The 11,130-nt window shown below is 36.1% G+C and overlaps 1 long non-coding RNA gene across 1 annotated transcript; it reads left to right on the forward strand.

The window, feature by feature from the left end:
• Positions 1-5,156: 5,156 nt before the first annotated feature.
• LOC140613021 (uncharacterized) lies at positions 5,157-9,536 on the forward strand. The gene is made up of 3 exons (XR_012014141.1): positions 5,157-5,419; positions 8,391-8,484; positions 9,331-9,536. It is a non-coding gene; the product is annotated as an uncharacterized lncRNA (long non-coding RNA).
• Positions 9,537-11,130: the final 1,594 nt, after the last annotated feature.

Genomic DNA, 11,130 nt, shown 5'->3' on the forward strand with positions numbered 1-11,130 from the left:
TTAGAATATTCATTCTTCTACTCACAATCAGTATCAAATACCTACTGGGTTCTAGGTATTGTAAAATAACACTGAAAATACAGAAATTAGTAAGGTTGGGGCACCTGGGTGGCTCAGTCGGTTAAACATCTGCCTTTGGCTCAGGTCATGGTCTCCGGGTCCTGGGATTGAGCCCCATGTTAGGCTCCCTACTCAGCAGAGAATCTGCTTCTCCCTTTGCCTCGCCCCTTCCTTGCCTCTGCTTGTGCTCTCTCTTGCACTCTCTTTCTCTCTCTCTCTCTCAAATAAATACATAAAATATTCAAAAATGGGCAAGCCATTCTACCTGATTTTATTACTCATGGTTAATCTAGAGAAACAGAATCAATGTGTGTGTGTGTGTGTTTGTTTGTGTTTGTGTGTATGTGTGTGTGTTTAGTGAAAGAGAGATTTTCAGGAACTGGCTTACATGATTGCAGAGGCTTGGTAAATCCAAGATTTGTGGGATAAGTTGGCAGACTAGAGACTCAGAGAGAAATTGAAGTTAAAATCCAAAGGAAGGGCAGCCTGGGTTGCCCAGTGGTTAGTGCCATCTTCAGCCCAAGGTGTGATTCTGGAGACCCAGGATCGAGTCCCACATTAGGTTCCCTACATGGAACCTGCTCTTCCCTCTGCCTGTGTCTCTGCCTTTCTCTCTCTCTGTCTCTCTCTCTCTGTCTCTCCATGTGTCTGTCATGAATAAATAAATAAAATCTTTTAAAAAAATCCAAAGGAAGTCTCCCAGCAGAATTCCATCTTGTTGAGGGAAAGACAGTCTTTGTCCTACCAAAGCTTTCAACGATTGGATGAGGCCCACCCACATCATGGAGGGTAGCCTGTTTTATTGAAGTCCACCAATTTAAATGTTAACATCATCTAAAATATATCTACACAGAAACATCCAGAATAATTTGGGCCAAATGTCGGGGTACCTTGGCCTAGCCAAGCTGACACACAAAATTAATCATGACACTCAACACAAGAATCACTAAATTAAAATCAACTAAGGAAAAGAGATGTTTAAAAGTACATTTCCAGTATAGTGAAAACGTAGATGAACATGGTACAATGAGAAAATATTTGGTGTATGGAGCCGAACCAAACTGAGAGGTCAGGAAAGGTATCTGAGAGATGTTAAATTACTAATGAAAATGAGAGGTTACTTTTATGGGGGGTGTGTTTGTATTTGTGTGTGTGTATGTGTTTTAGTAGTGGTACTAACAATGGTAGTGAGATAAGATCCATAAAAAAATACCCTACTATAGAGTGATGGAGTTATGGTGCCATACTAAAGGGCCAGAGATGGAAGAGAATATGAATTACTTGAAAACTGCATGGGAAACAAAGCTAGAAAGGTCAAGAATGTTCCTATATTAAGATTCTTTGATATTAGCCTAACAACTTTGGAATTTTGGGGGGAAATCAGTGTAGAATTTTGAGTTGGGTATAACAAGATCAGATTGGAATTTAAGAACAATCACTTTTACAGGAGGCAGTAGACTAGAATAAGGGAAGGCCAAAACAGTCACCAGTCTGGAGGATGTTTCTTTCTTTCTCTCTCTCTCTCTCTTTCTCTTTAAAGACTATTTATTTATTTATTTGAGAAAGAGAAAGAGCATGAGCAGGGTGTGAGGAGAGACAGAGGGGGAGGGAGAAGCAGGCCCCCCGCACTGAGCACAGAACGGGATGTGGGGCTGATCCCAGGACCCTGAGATCATTACCTGAGCTTAAGGCAGCAGCTTAAACTGACTGAGCCACCCAGGTACCCCTGGGGGATAATGTTTCTATAGATAATACTCAAAATATTCCAATTCCCAGGGATACCAATTTATTGAGAATATTTCATTTATATTTGTCAACAAACATACAAGTAGATTCAGGGGAGTCACCTTTAACTTCATTACAGTTTTTCTCCTAGGGCTATTTCTTGTGCTTAGCGTTTATGAAATTAAATTGCATGGGACCCAAAGTGGTCTAATTAGTAACTGATAGCAAATATATGACATTGAGATAAGATATACAGAGGATATATAGTAAGCTTGGAATAAGTCCTTGCAGTATAAACATGTTTATGTGACACAGTTTTAAACAAACAACCACCCTCACTTAAAACCAGCATTCCAGTTCATCCACACTCAGCATTTCACTTCCTTTGTTGTTTGGTTTACTCCCTTGGAGTGCTTCTGTCATAGTATTTCTCTCCTACCAAATTTAAACATATCTTGAAAGCAGTTCAGTTTTGATGTCCCATACCGCTAATATTTGAATATAGTGTGTTCTAAACAAATGTTGCATAAATACATAAAAAAATAAAAACAGAACATTTTCAGCCTCTTTGAAAAATTTTTTGATGACTTAAGCCCCAGGAGCAATTAAATATCCTTCTGAGTAATGCTAGTAAATAATCACTACGTAAAGGAAAACCTATCATTTATTAAATGGTGAATTATTCTAATTAAAAAAATAAAACAGATCAGCTGAGATCACACTGGCATTAGCCCACCCATATGAGACAAAGAAAAATAACTGGAGAGTTAATTTGTAGTGTTTGTGGGGATCTGTCTGAAAATAATTGCCCAGTTCAAATACCCTTGTGAAAATTTGCAGTGTTACTTCTGAATTTTAAAAAATACGATACTTTAAGGCCTTGATAAACATGAATTGGTGTCCCCAAATCCATTTGTGATTCAACTAAATGTTTTATATCGGCCCATTTTGTATTTTAATACATATTATTTCTTTAAATGAGATAGGAACTTTATATTGAGTGGTAGCAAATGAGAAGACTTGAAGTCACAATCCTATTCTTGAGCAAACGAATTATTTTGGATTTAGCCTATATCTCAGAGGGATATAACATGAGCTGTAAGAACAAAAGACTGCCACTGAATTGTAGCACCATAGAAATACATCACACTGTATTAAACCACTGTCTGGTTTTATAAAATGTAAACTGAAAGTAATGAACTGGGATAAAGCCAGAAAAATAGAAAACAGTATCTGTGCAAATCCAAAAACAGGAGAAATAAACTGTTTAGAACACTTCAGAGATAAAATAGCCACTACTTGTCAAAAGCTCCTATGATCAGCAAAATTATTTTTTCTCATGACCAACACATTCATAGTTTTTTAGGAAGATTCTATGTATCCTAACCATCTCCAAATGTGCTATACATCTTCTCGAAAAGTCCTTCTGGATAAAATTATTGTTCTAAGAATAAACTTCAAATTCTGAAATATTCAAAAGAAAATTTTCTCCCAATATTACTATATCCACCTGCTCTCTGTTTGCATCCACACAACTGAACAGGACAGCTGAAAAACACAAAATCTCCCTGACTGGCCTCATTTTGAACTGATGACCATTAAGTCAAGAGGTTCTTCACTGCTGCCCATAAGCACAGTACTGTTCCTGGACCACGTAGGCTTCCTTCCACACTCTACTTCCATGTAGGCTGTGTCATACCTTCACACTTCCCCTTGACAACCATTCCCCATGCTTATCCTCAGCACATGAATATGCTTTCTATTTATAAGAAAAAAAAAGAAACAGTAGGAAGAAAATGTCTTCAAGTCCCACCATCACTGTATCTATCCACACATGAGCACCAACGCCCACATATGTTGCTTTTCCTCCTATTATTATCAATGAAATCTCCTAGCCCTTAGCTATGACCAATCTCTATTTTTCCTCAAGTGTTCATTCCTTCTTATCTATCCGAGGATACCTCTTGAGGAATTATTTCCTAATCATCTAGTAACATCAGTTTTTCCTTTCTATTGGATCATTCTCATCGTCGTACAAATACACTATTATTTCTCCCATCCTAGAAAAGTATCCTCAATTGTGCCAAATTCTTCCTATAGCTATCTCTGTACTTTTTTACTCCCCCTTTCAGGAAAATTTTTGAGAAGAGTAAGTTATAATTGCTGCCACAATTTTCTTTTCCAATTCTCTCTTGAACTCACTCCAATCAGGCTTTTGTATATGATGCTTAACATGTCCAAATTTGAGCTCCCAGCACTCCTGATATCACCATTCTCCCCACAGCATATGTTGTTCTTAAAACCTTTTCCATCTCATTTCTCCATTTGCTCATTGCCAAACACTTGGAGCCACATTTTTATTGCTCTCTTTTTCTGCACCCCACAGACAATCCATTAAAAAAAAAAATCCTGCCAAATTCTATCTTCAAAATATATTGTAAAAACAGACCATTTCTTTTATCTGCAGTTCTGTCAGTTTGGTGCAAGCCACCATGTATCTTGCCTGAATGTGTGCCCTACTTACTGTTCTCCTTGCTTCTACTTTTGCCTCATATCAATCTATTTCTCATATAGTACTTAGAGAATAACAAGACTCTGGAGGAAAAAAGAAAGAAAGAAGAAAGAAAAGAAAAGAAGAAAGAAAGAAAGAAGAAAGAAGAAAGAAAGAAAGAAAGAAAGAAAGAAAGAAAGAAAGAAAAAAGAAGAAAGAAAGAAGAAAGAAAGAAAGAAAGAAAGAAAGAAAGAAAGAAAGAAAGAAAGAAAGAAAGAAAGAAAGGAAGGAAGGAAGGAAGGAAGGAAGGAAGGAAGGAAGGAAGGAAGGAAGAAAGAAAGAAAAAGGTGCAATGGTTTCCCAGAGTAAGAAGAAATGTTCTTGACTATGGCCTATAAAGCCCTACTATGTCCTATGAAGTTCCCCCTTTACATCTTACCTTATCTTCAACTTTCTCATTGCTTTCTTTCTACTCGGAGTATGTTTTTCTTACTGTTTCTCCAACAAGGCAGACATGCTACTATTTCACAGTCTTCTTACAAATACCTTGTCTGGAAGGATCCCCACAGCCTCCTCTCTCACCGTGTACAGTGTTATCCTACTCAGCAAGATCTTCTCAGACTGCTGCACCTAAAATTCGATTCTGCTACCCCACATCTCCTCCCTATTTTCATATTTTAATTTCTTCTTGGTAGGTATCACTATCACAATAAATATCTATCATTTTATATACATATATATATATACATACCTATATACATTATATATATAAAATTTTGACTTGGGTTTGCTTGTAAACTGGCTTTCTGGGGGAAAAGGCAGCCCCAATTTGTAGCATTTGCTGAATTCCGTGGTATCCATGGAGTTGGATTATGTGTGTTATGTTTCGCAGCTGTGTGTTCAATGACATGTTGGTAGCCTGAAATTGGTCATGGTTAGCATATAACATATATTTGCTTAATGAATGAATTAATTTTAATAGGCTAAGACAATTTGAATAAAAGTATTCCCTTCCAACTGGAAGGAAACAAACACATTCAATACAGCAAATGGCACATGACCATAAAATCAAGTAGATTTTGGACTTATGAAACACAACGGGAAGGAGACTGCTGGGATAGAGATTTCAAGTGGAAGATACAAGTAAGAGTAAGATGTATAAATGGTGAAGAAATGCATATCTTAAAATAACTCTCTATAGATTAGCACTATCCAGATATTTACTATAATAACTTTAAAATTTTATTCAGAATTTAAAAGCTGAATTGAAAGCTCTACTACAATGAATTTGCATACACAGAGAAACAATTGTGACTAATTTAATTAGAAGCTAGGATCACTTTCCATGATCTTTTTTTTTTTTTTTAAGATTTTATTTATTTATTCATGAGAAACACAGAGAAAGAGACAGAGACATAGGCAGAGAGGGAAGCAGGATCCCCACAGGGACCTCCATGTGGGACTCAATCCCAGACCAGGATCATGCCCTGAGCTAAAGGCAGATGCCCAATGGCTGCGCCACCCAGGCATCCCCACTTTTTATGATCTTAATGGTTAACACACAGTTCATCATGATATCATCTTCCCCACATTGTTGAGTAATATCTTCCAAGAAAGTAAAAAAGTGCCTGAGGAAAATAGATAAGTGTATGAAACCTAAAAAAAAAAAAAAAAAAAAGAAAAGAAAAAAAAAGAAAGCTAAGCTTAGAAGAAAACTTGGAAGTGATAAGGAATATTGAAAGGAATAAATATAGAAAGTAAATAAAATAATAAACAATATAAAAGTTACTAGCTTGCTCATGGACATCAATATTTAATGTTATCTTGGTATGTGCAAGAAACAAAAAAGAAAGAAAATTGTCATAGCATTGTTTCCATAAAGATTCATCATGTCTCTCAAGCACAACATATTATATTTGAAGAATTAGAGACATACCTTGTGCAGTGGATTCATAGACACAATCCATGTAGGAGTCCCTGAAGAACTGTGTTGTTAAAGCAAAGTTCTTGGACATCCTTGAAGATCTACAGAAGGTGAAAGAGAGAGGGGATATGATGAAGACATTGAGTTTCAAGTCATGGGAAGAATGATTCAAGAAATTTAAGAGCCTGTTTGTCCTTCTCCGATTGACTTACTTCACTCAGCATAATAAAGTGTATGTTCTCATTCATTTGGGGAATATAAATAATAGTGAAAGGGAATATAAGGGAAGGGAGAAGAAATATGTGGGAAATATCAGAAAGGGAGACAGAACATAAAGACTCCTAACTCTGGGAAATGAACTAGGGGTGGTGGAAGGGGAGGAGGGCGGGGGGTGGGGGTGAATGGGTGACGGGCACTGAGGGGGACACTTGACGGGATGAGCACTGGGTGTTATTCTGTATGTTGGTAAATTGAACACCAATAAAAAATTAATTTATTAAAAAAAAAGAAATTTAAGAGCCATGTAAACCTGCAAGATGTGAATAACTTAATAAAGCAACGTCAACTGATAGTGTAACTGTAGTCTTCCAGTGAATTGAAGAGATCTAATGCAAAAGTGATTAGTTCACACAGCAAATTTGCAATCATACTGAAATTCAGGTTTTCTTTATTTTAAATGAATGACTTCTCATACATTTATTTCAGAGATGAGATGAGAACTAATGTGGCAGGACTTAATAACAGATGGGATGAAATTAACCTGAATTATGTTAAAAAAAAAAAAAAGCCAGTTTCAAGCTTGAGGAAGGTCATTTTCCTATTCCCCCAAACCACATGTGTCATATACATTGAAGAGAGGTAGAAAAAATAATAAGACAATCTTTAGATCCCTTACCAAGGAGACCTAGAGTTTACAGGGGAATGAGGTCACATTATAGAGATCTTTGAATGCAAAGTGGATTGAACTTAATTCTATGGAGACTGAAGAGGCTTAAAAATATTCATCTAACAAAGTAACATAGTAAATTCTGTGCTTTTGGAATATCATACCTTGCAGTAGTGTTTAGAACATACTGAGAACATACTGAGAATGAGATTGAAGTTGAGGAAAACATAAAACTAATGCATTAGTATAACAGAAGCAATAAAATCCTAAACTGGTGAAGGAGCAGTGGGTATAGGCAAAGAGTCATATTTGAAAGATAATGTTCATTTGGAATATATACAATTTAGAAGCTCCTTGAATTTAGGAGATAAAGATTATACGGAGTTTTGAAGCCTGAAAGAATGGCAGTATGGTAAATTAATTTAGCAATCCAAGAGAAGAGGCAAGTTTATTCATTCAAGAATATTTATTGAGGGATGCTTGGGGTGGCTCAGCATTTGAGCATCTGCCTTTGGCCCAGGGCGTGATCCCAGGGTGATCCCAGGGTCCTGTGATAGAACCCCGCATCAGGCTCCCTGCAAGGAGGAACTTGCTTCTCCCTCTGCCCGTGTCTCTGTCTCTGTCTCTCTCTCTCTGTGTCTCTCATGAATATAAATTAAATCTTTAAAAAATATATATTTATTGAGCACTTACTATGTACCAGGCAGTGAGCTCGATACCAGCGATAAAAAGATATATGATATTCTCTTTCCTTAAGTAGCTTGAAGTTTACTGGTAGATAAATGAAGTAAGATGAAAAGTGAGATCATAGAATGAATTCAAGTGGCCAGGGGATCTCCTAGAAATAAATCAAGAGGCATTAGAAATGTGAAACCAAAAATATTTTTGCGTTTATTATCCCAGTGATATTTTTCATTTTAGTAAAACAAAAAGTTTTCCTGCCATATTTGCAGCTGTGTAATGAGATCACTACCAGTGCAAAGCTTAAGGAATCAAACATTGTGAATTTCGTGTGTTATAGAAAAGGTCTTGTTAGAGAAAAAGGAAAATGAAGTTGTTTCAACATAATTAATTATAATAAAGCTATTCTCAGTCCCAATTTAGTTTTAAATTTAATTATGGAAGATACATTTAATCATGGAAAATATGACTTTGAAAAAGAGAAGTGCAAACGAAAGAAGAAAAATTGTATGCATGACCAAATGAGATGAGACTGTTTGCAGCTTTAACTATAGTAGCCTGAATTCTGTTCCAAAAAATTGATTATATTTATCTCTGTTGCTTATCTAATTACTCCTGGTCAGACTCTCTAGAAGAAACCAAGTGGGAAAACCTGCCCATTTTCAAGAGGACATGGCTGCTGTAGATGTCAGAGTCCCCACCAGCAAAATGGCAAAGGTCAGTTTGCCACTGTAGTGGCAGGATTACAATTCTGTTACTGTAAATAGATCTCTGACTTCAATCTGCCACATATATTAAAGCTGCCATACATATTATGCTTTCATAATGTATGTGTAGCTTCAAATTTCCAAATTGATGTTAGACTCACATATACAGTCAAGGGCAAAATATTCTTTGTGACTTTGAGTAAGATAATTTCTCAAAGCATTAAAGTCTTGAATGTGGGAAAAATAAAAAGTACTTAAACAGCCTGAGGAATGAGGAAAATTTTCTCTTTCACATTAAAACTTTCTTTTTCATTATTTGAGTTTTACTAAAGATCCAAATTAATTCAAACATGGAAAACTAATTCACACATCAAAAATACAAAACAAAGGCAAAAGTTATGATCAACAGGTTGACTTATCTAAAGTCCTTTTTAATGTCTATGCCTTTTCATGCAATGATTTTGGAACAGAATGAAGAACTATGAGGTATAACAGTATCACAAATACATTGTGATAATAACTGCATTGAGTCTGGATCCAAAACCAAAACAGTAAGGGATCTGTGGTATAACTGTATATTCCATCTTTCCCACTGAAATTCCCTCAGTGGCACTCAGAATTTGTTACACAAACAATTTTGGAAACCTCTACACTGAAGGAATAGTTGAGAAAACCTTTTTGAAAGCTACCACACTATTTATATATGTATAAATTAGCACCCTGCACTAAGATAATTTTATTTGGTAATGAAAATCCATCAGATCGGAATTAGGACTGAGCATTGTGATGTTAACTTTGGTATGCACATTCCTCAGCATATCATTGCAAGTGAAATGCAATTCATCTTGTCCCACAGGCACATTGGTTCCTTGGAATGGGAAGATTCCTGCTCTGTGGATCTGTCGACTTGGCAAATAACATTAAGGAGGGGACTTTACTGAAATTTTTGTTTAAAGAACAAAAATGAACAAAACATTCCACATATTGCAAAGTATCTTTTAAAAGACTTTAGTGAGATGTGACTCCTAGGTTACTCAATAAAGGTTTAAGTATGTTTTCATACATGGAATGAATGTATGATGCGTTATGTAGATATTAGATATATATGTTTTATATATGTATAAATATGTATCTGAGGAAATTGAGTCAAAGAGTTATATTCCAATAAAACTTAAAGCCCAGTTTGGTAAGAGGTTTTAGGTAAACTCTTGATTTCTATGATTATAAACAAGTAATGGAATTTCCATGTTATAATGATAGCAATCCACCTAGACCTGATTCAACCTCTTCCAATTTTCAATTAAAATACCTGTAAAGATTCAAAGAAGAGAGAAGCCGAGAACCACAATTTGGGCTGAAGTTAGCAAAAGATCAAATCCCAAATATCCAGTAAATGATCCCTAAGTGCATCACTAAGTGTGCTATAATTTGCAATGCACTTTGGAATTGTATGTGTTCTGTAGTCTTAAATAGATAAACACTAGCTCTGAGAAAGGAAGTAAAAGCCTATGACTTACACAACTGCCTGAACCTGGCTTCAGGGCCTAGGAATGTGAGGAATGTAAAATCAAATAGTCAACCCCTACACCACAGCGTGGGGACAGAGAGGAATTGTACCCCTAATTTTCTCTACTCCCTATCTCCTCATGCTGACTCAAAACATTTTTTAATTACTTTAAAAAACAGTCATACTGACAGCACAAATACCAGCAGCACTAGAGACAGAAGTGGTGAGAGGTGGCACCTTGCACCATGAGGTAGACTGTGGCACTAGGAACAACACTGAAGTAGAGAAAAATAGGAAGTTAATATGGCACTGTGGCAAGAGCCCATCAATGAAAGAGAATCAAGTATATTCATAAATGATAAAGGTAGCATTTCAAATCAAGGGAAAAATTAGTGAGGAGTCAATACACATTGTTAAGCCATTCAGCTAACTGTCAGCAGACAGCCAGGGAAGGAAGGGAGAAGGGAGGGAGGGAAGGAGGAAAAAGGGATGGATGGAAGGAAAGAGAATGGATGGAGGAAAGGAGGGAAGAAGGGGTGAAGGAAAAGAGGGATGGAAGGAAGGGGGGATGGAACTAAGGGGGATGGAGGGAAGATGAGATGGAAGGAAGGTGAGATGGAAGGAAGGAGAGAAGGAGAGGAGAATAGAGAGAGGAAGGAAGAAAGAACAAATGAATGTCCTTAGATGTTAGGCTAAATTAAAGTCTAGATGATTTAAAATTTAAGCATAAAACAAAGGAAATATAGAAATAGAGGAAACTATATAGGCAATGAATAATACCTAAGATTGCTTGAATCTTACTTTGTGCCAGACTCTGTAGCAAATAATTTAAATATATTGTTTATTCCTTGTAAGCATTCAGGAGCATATTAAAGCAATAATACGTCATGACCTAGTGAAAGATTACATACAAAATAAAATAAAAGCTTAAAATCAGGAAATAGGCTAACATTATGCATCCTCTTAGTAGATCTTGGAAAAAAATCTCACAGTAATAGGTGTTAAAAATTTGGAATTTGGTAAAATTGAATAATATAAGTGATAAAATATATTTATTTCAAAGTCAAATCCAGCATTATGCAACATGGAAAAACACTAGAAGAATCTCTACTAAATTCAAGAACAAGACAGGATGACAATTACCACCAC

This window comes from Canis lupus, chromosome 21 (genome assembly GCF_048164855.1).
Source record: "Canis lupus baileyi chromosome 21, mCanLup2.hap1, whole genome shotgun sequence".
Classification (NCBI taxonomy): Eukaryota; Metazoa; Chordata; class Mammalia; order Carnivora; family Canidae; genus Canis; species Canis lupus.